The sequence below is a fragment of the Ornithorhynchus anatinus genome, chromosome 1 (genome assembly GCF_004115215.2).
Source record: "Ornithorhynchus anatinus isolate Pmale09 chromosome 1, mOrnAna1.pri.v4, whole genome shotgun sequence".
Lineage (NCBI taxonomy): Eukaryota > Metazoa > Chordata > Mammalia > Monotremata > Ornithorhynchidae > Ornithorhynchus > Ornithorhynchus anatinus.
The window spans coordinates 143,382,745-143,396,112 of record NC_041728.1 but is presented as its reverse complement, the minus strand read 5'-3'; positions in this window follow the sequence as shown (position 1 = coordinate 143,396,112).

Genomic DNA, 13,368 nt, shown 5'->3' with positions numbered 1-13,368 from the left:
TTCATACATTCATTCAATCATATTTATTGTGTGCAGAGCACTGTGCTAAGTCCTTGGAAAGTACAATTCAGCAATAAAGAGAGACAATCCCTGCCCACAACGGTCTTACAGTCTAGAAGGGAAGAGACAGACATCAAAACAAGTAAACAGGCATCAATAGCATTAATATAAATGGAAAGAATTATAGACATAAAAACAAGTAAACAGGTTTTAATACAAATAAATAGAATTATAGATATATACAAATATACACAAATGCTGTGGGGCAGGGAGGGCGGTTGGGGAGCAAAGGGAAAGAGTCAGGGCGATAGGAGCTTCAGTAGAGCTTTGAAAGGGGGGGAGTGTGATAGTTTGGAAGATTTGAGGGGGGGAGGGAATGCCTGTTGTTGGGTAGGAATTGTCTCTATCTGTTGCCAAATTGTAATTTCAATTGTAAATACGATTGAATGAATGAATGAATTCCAGGCCAGAGGTAGGATGTGGGCCAAGGGTCGACAGCGGGTTAGGCGAGAACGAGGCACAGTGAGAAGGGGTGGAAGGTCCAGAGGGCTAGGATGTAGAAAGAGAGAAGGGAGGTGAGATCAGAGGGGGCAAGGTGATGGAGAGTTTTGAAGCCAAGAATGAGGAGTTTTTGCTTGATATAGAGGTTGATAGGCAACCACGAGAATTTTGAGGAGGTGGGTGCGATGCCCAGAACGTTTCTGTAGAAAGATAATCCATGAAGCAGAGTGAAGTACAGATTGAAGTGGGAAGAGAAAGGAGATTAGGAGGTCAGAAAGGAACTTCTCTGAACCTCATTTTCTTCATCTTTAAAATGGGGATCAAATACCTGTTCTTTCTCTTATCTAGTCTGTGAGCTTTAGAGAAGCAGCGTGGCTCAGTGGAAAGAGCACGGGCTTTGGAGTCAGAGGTCATGGGTTCGAATCCCGGCTCGGCCACTTGTCAGCGTGTGACTTTGGGCAAGTCACTTAACTTCTCTGTGCCTCAGTTACCTCATCTGTAAAATGGGGATTAAGACTGTGAGCCCCACGTGGGACAACCTGATTCCCGTGTCTACCCCAGCGCTTAGAACAGTGCTCGGCACAAAGTAAGCGCTTAACAAATACCAACATTATTATTATTATTACTTTATGAGGTACTGTGTCTGACCTGATTATTGTGTATCTACACCAGTGCTTAGTACAATGCTTAGCACATAGTAAACACTTAAAAATACTACTTTTAAGGTATAGCTAAGGGACTATGGTGGGCTTTTTTTTCTTTTCTCTTTCAGTCTAGAAAAACTTAAAATGAAATCATTTTGGAAAATTAAATCAGCAAAATGCACACCCCTACTTAGAGAAAGAAGGTTGGTCACTTACAATAATGAGTTTTTTTCCTAATTAACAGGCTGAGGCTTCTTTAGGAAAGATTCTTCCCAATTATGTGAAATCATTTTACATGAACAATGACTAGGACAAAGACCAATTCCATCTAATTTACTAGTATCGCTAACTGAAGTTGATGGGTTTTTGGAACTTTGGCTTGTGATTTGTTGCTTGTCTAAAGCCAGGAGCAAGGTTAATAAATTAAACCTCTATTCTGGGTAGGAGAGAGAACTGCCATATTATTGTACCTGTCAGGTTTTATTGACTCTTTGCATAAATTATGGGACAATCAATGTAATTACCATGTACCTAGTTATGGTGTTGAATTTCTCTGTTCATGAGGAAAATATGTGCCTATTACAACTTTAACTTTGGTTTTGGGAAAAGTAGATAAAGAAATTTCCTTTGCTGGTTTCAGAAAAAAAAAAGATAATTACTAAGAAGAAGGAAATTACAGGAGTGAAATTGGATTATGATGTCTTCATTTTAGAGGATCTTTGCTATGACTTGAGCTACAATGCCCCACAAAAGCTTAACCCTCTTAACTCCCCATAAACTATTAGCTATTTACTGTAATTATCTGTGCCAGTGTGTCAGTTTGGTCCATAATGGAGCCAAAGCCGGTGACAAGTATGCCAATCTGACCCTTAAAGCCCAGTATGCCAGTTTGGGGGTAGCACTGGGGCACAAGGTAATAAATATTTATTAAGCATTTCTATGTGCAAAAATTGGTGTAGATACAAGAGAATAAGCTAAGATATGGGGATTACAATCTAGGAGAGAGGGAGAACAGGCATTTCATCCTTTATTTTACTGATGAGGAAACTAAGACTTAGAGAGGTTAAATGATTTGATCAAGGTTACAAGGCAGGCCGCGGGTAGAGCTGGGACTAGAACCCCGGCCTTCTCAGTCCACCGTCTGCTTGTGCTCTTCCCACTAGGTTGAGCTCTTTCGCTTTGCATTTCCCTCTGCAGCCCCCTTTCTAGCATCTCGAACCCCACAACCTTTCCTTCTTGACAGCCTCCAAAGCTGTCAACCCCCAAGCAGCATAGAAGCCACTCTTCTCCTATGGCTTTTCTTCTAATAATAACTGTGGTGCATTACTACATGCCAAGCATTGTTCTAAGTGCTGAGAAGATGGTCAGTTAGGACACAGTTCTTGTCACAGATGGGGCTCACCATCTGTAGGAGGGAGACTAGAAATTCAATCCCCATATTGCAAATAATAAAAATGAGGCACAGAGAAGTTAAGTTTAAAGCATTCAATCACCTTACTCCCTCCTACCTCACCCCACTGTTCTTCTACTACAACCCAGCCAACCCCTAATAATAATAATAATGGTATTTGTTAAGCACTTACAATGTACTGAGCACTGTTCTAAGTGTTGGGGTAGATAGTAGGTAGTCAGGTTGTCCCAGGTGGGGCTCACAGTCTTCATCTCCATTTTACAGATGAAGTAACTGAAGCATAGAGAAGTTAGTGTCTTGCCCAAGGTCACATGGCAGATGAGTGGAGGAGCCAGGATTAGAACCCATGACCTCTGATTCCCAAGCCTGTGCTCTTTCCACTGAGCAACGCTGTTTCTCTAATGCTGTCATTCAGAATACCTCTCACCCATCTATCTTGCCATTTCCCTCTAGCCCATATCCTGTCTGTGGCCTGGAATATCCTCCTTTTTCATATTTGACAATTACTCTTCCCTTTTTCAGAGTCTTATTGAAGGCAAATCTCTTACAAAAGGCTTTCTCTAAATAAGCCCTGAGTTCTTCTTCTCCCACCCCCTCTGTGTTGCCCAGATTTGCTCCCTTTATACACCCCTCCCTCAGCCCCACAGCACTTATGTACGCATCCATAATTTATTTATGTTAATGTTTGTCTCCCCCTCTAGATTGTAAACTCATTGTGCAGGCAAAGTGTTTATCAACTCAGTTATATTGTCATACTGTACTTTCCCAAGAGCTTAGTACAGTGATCTGCACACATTAAGCTCTCAATAAATAGCCTTCAGTGATTGACTGAGATGACTTGTCCAAAGTCACACAGCAGGCAAGTGACAGAGCTGGGATAGAATCTCTGTTCTCTGACTCCAGGTCTAGGCTCTTTTCATTATGCAAGACTACTCCTCTAATCTTTCCTGTCTTTTTGGAAGATTATGGGGAAGGAGATGTGACCTTGAATGACTGTTTTTTCATCTGGCTGTTTTAACTGTGGTGGAAGGGACCTTTAAGAAGCAGAAGAGGGTCAGTCAATTGCAACTTGAAGGAGGCAGGGAGGCAGAAGCTGGAACAATATTTTTCCTCTCTCAAGGCAGTCAATTGTCTAAGACCTACCTCTGTTCTTATGGCCCCTTTCAATCTCTTCCCCTAATTCTTATCTGAAGCAAAATCTCAGGTTCTTTATCAGTGGCAGCAACTGTGTCAGAAGAACTGTTCATTTGGAGTAGTTTCCCTGGCCACATTCCTCTTACCTCATGGAAAGAGAAAAACAGGGACATCTTTTTTTAAAGAGGGGTTGACTCAAAGCCTGCTACCAGAGAATGAAGCAGTGACAGAAATCTTGTGGCTCCTGTTCCTAAATCCTTCTTCAGAACCCTAAACAGTCAGTTCTGCTTTAATATGTTTTCATTACATGTTTCGGTTAGAAGACTATTGAGCAGCTAGGGGCCATTCTTGCCCCAGCGTGAGTCTGTCTGGTTACAGTGTGGTTCACAAACTGATCCAAATAGACACTGTGCTGAAGTAATTGTTTTGTACACATGTGCAGTGTCAGTCAAGGTATAGGTTTTAAAATTACTAATATTAATAATGTTGGTATTTGTTAAGCGCTTACTATGTGCCGAGCACTGTTCTAAGTGCTGGGGTAGACATAGGGGAATCAGGTTGTCCCACGTGGGGCTCACAGTCTTAATCCCCATTTTACAGATGAGGGAACTGAGGCCCAGAGAAGTTAAGTGACTTGCCCACAGTCACACAGCCAAGTGCTTACTATGTGCCAAGCACTGTGCTTAGTGCTGGGGTAGTTACAAGTTAATCAGGTTGGACACAGTCCCTGTCCCACATAGGGCTCATTCATGTTCTTATCCCCATTTTACAGACGAGGGAACTGAGGCACAGAAAAGATAAGTGACTTACTCAAGATCACACATCAGACGTGGAACAGCCAAAATTAGAACCCAGGTCTTTCTGATTCCCAGACACATGCCCTCTCCACTGATCTACACTGTATAACAATTTTTGGTAATACAAGATTCCTCAGGAACACAACTCTTGCATTATAGGAGAACTGACCACATTTATATTCATGGTCCTATGGACTCTTGCTAGCCCGTTCTGATGGCTCTGGAATTGGCCAATTCCCTCTAGATTGTAAATTCGCCCACTAGAGTGTAAACTCTTTGTGGGCAGGGAATGTGTCTGTTTATTGTTATATGGTACTCTCCCAAGCACCTAGTACAGTTCTTTGCAAAATTAAGCGCTCAATAAATACAATTAAATGAATGAATAAGCATTTTTAGATGGATCCCCCAGGCCCAGTTGACATAAAATAACCTGTCTAGACTATGTAATCTCTAAAATCCTGAGTATGTTCCTCTCCATCATAAATTGTTTTCCTGTCTTCATTAGAGGGGTTAACTCTTTTTGTGAAGATTGAAACAATCAGATACTCAAAACTCCATCTTGCTTTGTTTTGTTTTGGTTTCTCTTAATGGTGCTTAGCTCTCCTGTCTCATGAGGTGGATGCTCATATAATGTAATGAATACATTACTCTGGAGTGCCAAGTCACACCCTGGAAGCAGGTTGAGTATTGAGGGAGGCATATTAACTCTTTCAAGGGTGTTCAGGGTACTGTGTAGTGCACTGCAGGAGTGATTTAATCATCATTTCATTCCAATTCATTACTACATAGGGACATTCTATTGCTCTCAAAAGAGTTACTATGTCTCCCTCAGCTCCTCACTTTCTTCCAGACTATTTAACTAGCTCCGTAAAAACATAATGGTGATTTCAATATATTTAAAACACTTTTGGCCATGCTATAAGGCAGAGTTGAATTTACATGCTTTTAAAAACAATGGGAAATAAAGCTTTCCCCCTTTGATTGTCATCACCAAATCTTTCCATTATCCAAGTCCCTTATCTATTTCTTTAACTTTTTACTTGCATTGTTTGGAGTGCATTTGGGTGTCAGCCACATGGCTTGGTGCCTGAGGGTGAGCCAGATGATTTATGTCAGTTTTCTCTTCTACAGAATTGGGATAAATTTGAACCCTCTCCCACAGGAATGAGAGGGAAAATCATCATCATAAATGTAGAGTGCTTTGGAAGTCTAAGGCACTAAATAATGTAAAAGATCCTAGGTGCTGTGGCAATAGGGGCCATAAAAATGCTGAAGAGAATGACTCTGACTGGAAAAAAAATATAACCTTGTGTTACTGAGCCCAGCATAAGTGAGAACATGGACCTTCTAATGTAATTTTTCATCCTTCTGGTCCTCCTGAAGGTTTAAAGCACATACCTTTCCTGGCTGTTAGATATATTACTATCAACATGATGGACTTGTAGTTACCTTTCTGAGGACAATTTATTCTGGGTTGTTGGCTCTAACAAATGATAAAGGATGTCACAGATTGTGAGAGCTTCTAAATGAAAGAAGAATCGCCATAGAAAAACAGGACTACTAATTTCATATATTAGCCTTGTATTTAAAATTTTAATTACAAGCCCATCCCCTGTTAGTTATTCAAGCATAAGATAATCCCAGATGATCCATCCATGGGAGTAATTGCTTAAATTGTACTTAACCATTTATCTATTAAAAAAGATTTAGAACAAATCCAAATTTTGAATCAAATGGACAAAATGTATTTGAAGATAGCTATAGTGACTTCTATTTGTAAATATTAATTCTCAGGCTGGAATCTCTATATATGAACATCAACATTTATCGTCTTCTCTCCTGCTTCCAAAAATGTGGAGCAATACACTTTGAGTATCTTTTTTCTTTTTTTTTTCCAGAAAAGGACCCAGTACTTATATTCCTAAAAACATGGGGCAGCCTATAAACTCTCTTCTCTTCTTAGCTCCTCAAAAAGCAAACAAAAGTCTCCTTCTTATTCAAAATCACCACATTCTTGCTCACTAGCAGTCTATTATTAAACTATTCCTGCACAGAAAAGTTTACCTCCCTTTGGCTCTTTGAGTCAATGGTATTTATTTAACACACTGTGTGCAGAATGCAACACATAGCACTTGGAAGAATACACTAGAGCAAGAAGAGGGAATCCTTGGTCTCATTCTCATGTTCAGCTTCTTCATTGTCTTCCTAATCTTCCCCACTTCTTGCCCTCCTATTCCTTTTTGTCCTCCTCCTTTTCTTCACCTTCATTTTCCTCTTGCTGTCTCCAGGAAGTAAGGGACAGAGCACTTGGCCTAGCTAGGCCACCTATGGCTGCCTGCCCTTCCCACAACCTGTGGGGGGAAGCAAATGTTTTTTCCTCCTTGATGCCAACTCTAGAAGGATGGCTCCCTCCTCCTCTTGCAGTCAGAAGCTTTGATAAATATGCTCATTAAATGTAAAGAACAAACATATCTAATGTTGGGAATGCTTAAGGAGCAGCTGAATGCCATATTTATTCATGTGCATCCATTATTTATGTTTCATTTATGTAGAAAACCAACATTTTCAGTATCTGAAAGGAAGGCTCATGCACATTTATGATGGTTTCTATTCATAAATAATACAGATTAATATGTTTCATGAGGAAGATGACCACAGATCTGGTCCATTATAAGGGATGGGAGCAGGGTTTCCAAGGGAACAGGGCCCGCAGGGTAAGGAAAAATGAGAGTGTTTAAGTGACAAATGGTAAAGGGAAGAACATGGGCCTGGGTTCTAATTCCATCTGGGACACTTGCCTGTTATATGGCCTTGGACATAACACTTAATTTCTCTGTGTTTCAGTTTTCTCTTGTGTAAACGGGAATGCCTGCTCTTTCTCTCCCTCTTTAAACTGTGAGCTGTGGGGCACGGGGCTGTGTCTGACCTGATTATCTCATATCTAACCCTAGTGCTTAGAACAGTGTGGCATATAGTAAAAGCTTATATTAGAAAAAAGGGAAAAGGGGAAGGGATGGGGAAAGAGAAGAAGAGACAGAGAGGGACAAGGAATGGATAGTTTATTTCCTCTTCTTGTGCCTCTGTAGTCCATTGTCTACAGACCTTATGTCTTAACAAATACCATAATTATTATTATGTCACTGATCTCTCACTACATATGACCCAGCCCACATATTTCACTCCTCTTTCACCAACCTACTCACTGCACCTTGATCTTGTATATTTCACCACTAACCCCTTGCCCACATCCTCCCTCTGGCCTGGAACTCCCTCCTCCATATCTAACAGGCAACGGTCTCCCCATCTTCAAATAGATTAATAGTATCTATTGAGTGCTTAATGTGTGTAGACCTAAACACTTGGGGAAGTACAATATTAATGATTTGGTAGACACTTTTCCTGCTCACGGCAAGTTTACCGTCTAGAGGGGGAAACAGACATTAATGATACACAAATAAATGAATTCAAAGCCATCTTAAAAATCACAGCTCCTCCAAGAGGCCTTCTCTGACTAAGCCCTCACTTTCTTACCTAAGTCCTTTCTCCTCTGTTGCATATGCACTTGGGAATGTTCCCTTATAACATTTTGATATTCACCCCTCCCTCAGCTGTATGGCACTTGTGTACATATGCATCCAACTTATTTAAAAGTCTGTCCTTCCCTCTAGTTTCTAAGCTCTTTATGGGCAGGGAATGTGTCTACCAAATATTGTATTTACTCTCCCCATTGCTTTCTACAGCACTCTATGCACACAGTAAGCACTCAGTAAATACCAACTGATTGATTGATTGATTGGATTCTCACTGCTACCACTAATAAAGTAATAACAATGCTATTCGTTAAGCACTTTCTTTGTGCCAGGCACTAAACAAGACCCTGGGGTGGATAAAAGCAAATCAGGTTGGGCACAGTCCCGGTCCCACGTGGGGCTCACAGTCTTAATCCCCATTTTGCAGATGAGGAAAAGAGGCACAGAGAAGTGAAGTGACTTGCCTAAGGTCATCCAACAGACAAGTGGTGGAGTCGGAATTAGAACCCCGGTCCTTCTGACTCCCAGGCCCATGCTCTATCCACTAGGCATCACTCCTATCCATTGCTAACCACTGCTGCTCAAGGTGAGCAGTTCTGCTTAGGTTGGTGGCCTGGATGGCCACTATTGCCCTTGATCATGCGTTTGCCACCACCCTTCTGGCCAACAACAGGGCACACTAGAAGGACTAGGTCAGTTATAACAGCTGCTGCTGCCATTTGCTGCTGTTGCCCCCGCTGAATCAATCAATTGTTAGTGTTTTTTTAAAATAGTATTTCTTAAGTGTTTATTATATGTCAGATACTGTACTAAGTGCTGAGGTAGATACAAGCTAATCAGGCTGGACACAGTCCCTGCCTCACATGGCCTCACAATCTTCATCCCCATTTTACAGATGAGGTAACTGAGGCACAGAGAAGTTAAGTGACTTCCCCAAAGTCACACAGCAGACATGTGGCAGAGCCAGGATTAGAACTCACTCCCATGTCCATGCTCTATCTATTAGGACACACTCTACTAAGCAAGTGATGCAAAGAGTTTACCTGACACAAAAGCCCACATAGTCTAGAAGGAAATGGAGGAGTAATGAGGAAATAGAAGAAGGCTGAAGAGATGAAGGAGCACTGAAGAATCCTCTCCAGCCAACCAGTCTAGAGACACCTTAATTGTTCTCCACACCCAACCTCAGACCTGTTGAGGAGCAGACAGAGCTTTCAAATATGTGACTGTTTTTGGCAAAACTTATCATATATCAAAGTGCTACTGTTCTTCTTTAAAGCACAAATCTAATTTTTCTCTGCCTTATGAACATTCCTAACTTGGAAGTTGTGACCTCAGTATAGAACTTAATATGATTCTATGAGTTCAATAAATACTTTCATTCATTCATTCAATAGTGTTTATTGAGCGCTTACTATGTGCAGAGCACTGTACTAAGCGCTTGGAATGAACAAGTCGGCAACAGATAGAGACAGTCCCTGCCGTTTGACGGGCTTACGGTCTAATCGGGGGAGACGGACAGACAAGAACAATGGCAATAAATAGAGTCAAGGGGAAGAACATCTCGTAAAAACAATGGCAACTAAATAGAATCAAGGCGATGTACATTTCATTAACAAAATAAATAGGGTAATGAAAATATATACAGTTGAGCGGACGAGTACAGTGCTGAGGCGATGGGAAGGGAGAGGGGGAGGAGGAGAGGGAAAGGGGGGAAAAGAGGGTTTAGCTGCAGAGAGGTGAAGGGGGGTGATAGAGGGAGTAGAGGGAGAAGAGGAGCTTAGTCTGGGAAGGCCTCTTGGAGGAGGTGAGTTTTAAGTAGGGTTTTGAAGAGGGGAAGAGAGTCAGTTTGGCAGAGGTGAGGAGGGAGGGCGTTGCAGGACTGCGGGAGGACGTGGCCCAGGGGTTGACGGCGGGATAGGCGAGACCGAGGGACGGTGAGGAGGTGGGCGGCAGAGGAGCGGAGCATGCGGGGTGGGCGGTAAAAAGAGAGAAGGGAGGAGAGGTAGGAAGGGGCAAGGTGATGGAGAGCCTTGAAGCCTAGAATGAGGAGTTTTTGTTTGGTGCGGAGGTTGATAGGCAACCACTGGAGTTGTTTAAGAAGGGGAGTGACATGCCCAGATCGTTCCTGCAGGAACATGAGCCAGGCAGCGGAGTGAAGAATAGACTGGAGGAGGGCGAGAGAGGAGGAAGGGAGGTCAGAGAGAAGGCTGACACAGTAGTCTAGCCGGGATATAACGAGAGCCCGTAGCAGTAAGGTAGCCATTTGGGTGGAGAGGAAAGGGCAGATCTTGGCGATATTGTAAAGGTGAAACCGGCAGGTCTTGGTAACGGATAGGATGTGTGGGGTGAATGAGAGAGACGAGTCAAGGATGACACCAAGATTGCGGGCCTGAGAGACGGGAAGGATGGTCGTGTCATCCACGGTGATAGAGAAGTTTGGAAGAGGACTGGATTTGGGAGGGAAGATGAGGAGCTGTCTTGCTCATGTTGAGTTTTAGGTGGCGGGCCGACATCCAGGTGGAGATGTCCTGGAGGCAGGAGGAGATGCGAGCCTGAAGGGAGGGGGAGAGGACAGGGGCGGAGATGTAGATCTGCATGTCATCTGCGTAGAGATGGTAGTCAAAGTCGTGAGAGCAAATGAGTTCACCAAGGGAGTGACGGTAAATGGAGAACAGAAGAGGGCCAAGAACTGACCCCTGAGGAACTCCAACAGTTAAAGGATGGGAGGGGGAGGAGGCGCCTGCGAAGGAGATTTAACTACATGCATCTCTGAATAGAGAGAAACTGTGTCCCAAAGAACACAACATATTAGCAAAGACTGTTTTTCCAGGTCCAATTTACAGAGGGAAGAGAGGATAAGGTGATTATTAGACCTTTATCATCTAAATGAATTTAGTTTTTGTCATCTCCTTATGGTATTTTGACCATAATTACCGTCAGGATTTAATATGACTCTGAAGAAAGATGCAATCAGAAAATACACTGAGGGTTTGTCCAATTACTCTGTAGCTGTGATGACTATTTCTTTCTTTAAGAGCAGACTGTGACAGTACATAGATATATTTAAGAACCATTAAAGGATTTTCTAGTTAGCTTTCCTTTCATGTAACAGAAAAAGAGTCGAATGAGTCATGTGAAGTCAGCCATGAGATTAATATAGACAAAGATGTCATATCCTCATGCATGCAGCTGTGAATGGCATATCTACTTTGCCATCTGCAGATTTAATGGACACAATGTCCTCATAAATGCTATAGGTCTCAGTGTAACTCAGTTATCACCAGCCAGATTTCCTGTTGCTTAATAACCAAATACAATACTGTTGGGGGCATCAGTCTCATTTAAAATAATGAAAAAATCTGTGAAAAACTTCAAGTAATTTCATAATCACATTGCAAAGCAGTCAAAAAATGTTGTAAATACTACCAAATCTCAAAAAATGCTTTGGTGGATCTTAATTTTGTTTATATTCAAACTCATTTTCATTTTTTTTTTTTGGTGGGGACATATAATCGATTTATTCCATTCACAAAATAAGAAATCTTAACTTTGTTACCTTTTGAAAAACCCTGTAAAATTCAATTAAATAATGAAATCCATATATATTTATTTTAATCAAGGTGTTTCTCCATCATGGGTATATTTAGTAAGTATTTGCTGTGAGCAGAACACTGTACTAAGCACTTGAGAGAGTCCAAAGCAATTAAATTGGAAGATTTTTTCTCTGCCTACCCAAAGTTCACAGTCTGGAGGATTTACAGTCCACAGAATACTTATTTCTTCCCCTCCTTGGAAGTTCCAAAAGAGTCGTCTTCTCCAAGAGATATCCTTTGTTTGATTCTCCCATTTTATCAGTGTTCATTCACTCAATCAGTGGTATTTACTGAGTGCTTACTGTGTGTAGAGCACTGTACTAAATGCCTGGGAGAGTACAATAAAGCTTAAAGGGTAGACACGTCCCCTACCCACAATAAGCTTACAATCTAGAGGCACAAACTTGAATTTCATCATTCATTCATTCAGTCATATTCATTGAGCCCTTACTGTGTGCAGAGCACTTTACTAAACTCTTGGAAATTACGATTCTGCTGTATTAAAGAGATAATCCCTGCCCACAACGGACTCATAGTCTAGAGCGGGGAGGAGACAGACATCAGTACAAGTAAACAGGTATCAATAAAAATAAATAGAATTTGTAGATATATAAAGAAGTTCTGTGGGCAAGGAGGTAGGGGGAGAGTGAAGGGAGTGGGAGCTGAGGAAAAGTGGGGTTTAGTCTGGGCAGGCCTCTTAGAGGATGTGCACCTTCAATCGGTCTTTGAAAGGGGGAAGAGTTACTTATTCATCTGTTAATGGCTTTATTTTTCCACTTGTCAATTTTATTTAAATTTATTTACTAATACTTCAAAATAATATTTATTCATCAATTAACTGACACTTTCTTTCTCCTCTACTAGATTGTGGGTTCCTGAAAGACAGGAATTTACTTTTCTTGTTCCTCAAACACTAAATATTTTTTCATGCACTGGGTACTTGAAAAACACTATTGTTGCTGATGTTTACAATTCTAGCATTCTTCTGCCTAACTCTGATTCCTAGTCAGCTATATTCTGCTTTTAACTTAACACGCCTCCCTTCCCCAACCCTGCAAAATCTTGCTGTAGTGAACATTCTCCAAAGGCTGGTAGAGTTGCAAGATGTTATAGTTAATTGTATTTACTGACCACTTACTGTGTGCAGAGGACTATATTAAGCAGTTAGGAGAGTACATTATAACAGCAAAGAGACATTCCCTGCCCACAACAAACATACAATCTCGAGGGGGAGATAGACAATAAAAATTAATAAATTACAGTTATGTACATAAGTGCTGTGGGGCTGGGGAATGGGGGAGAACAAAGCTAGCAAGTCAGGGTGATGCAGAAAGGAGTGCAAGAAGAGGAAAGGGTAAGCTTGTTCTGGGAAGGCCTCTTGGAGGAGATGTGCCTTCAATAAAGATTTGAAGGGGGAAGAGTAATTGCCTGCTGGGTATTGATGGGGGGCCAGTCATTTTAGGCCAGAGGAAGGGTGTGGAGAAGGGATCAGTGATAAGATAGATGAGACAGAGGTACAGTGAGAAGATCTGCATTAAAGGAGAGAGGTGTCCAGGCTGGGCTGTAGGAGGAGAGTAACGAGAAGAGGTAGGAGGGGGCAAGGTGATGGAGTGTTTTAAAGCTAATGGTGAGTTGTTGTATGATGCAGAGGTGAATGGGCAAACACTAGAGGTTTTTGAGGAGCAGATTGAAATGTCCTGAATGGTTGAAGCTGCATGGCCTGGTGGCAAGAGCATGGGCTTGGGAGTTAGAGAT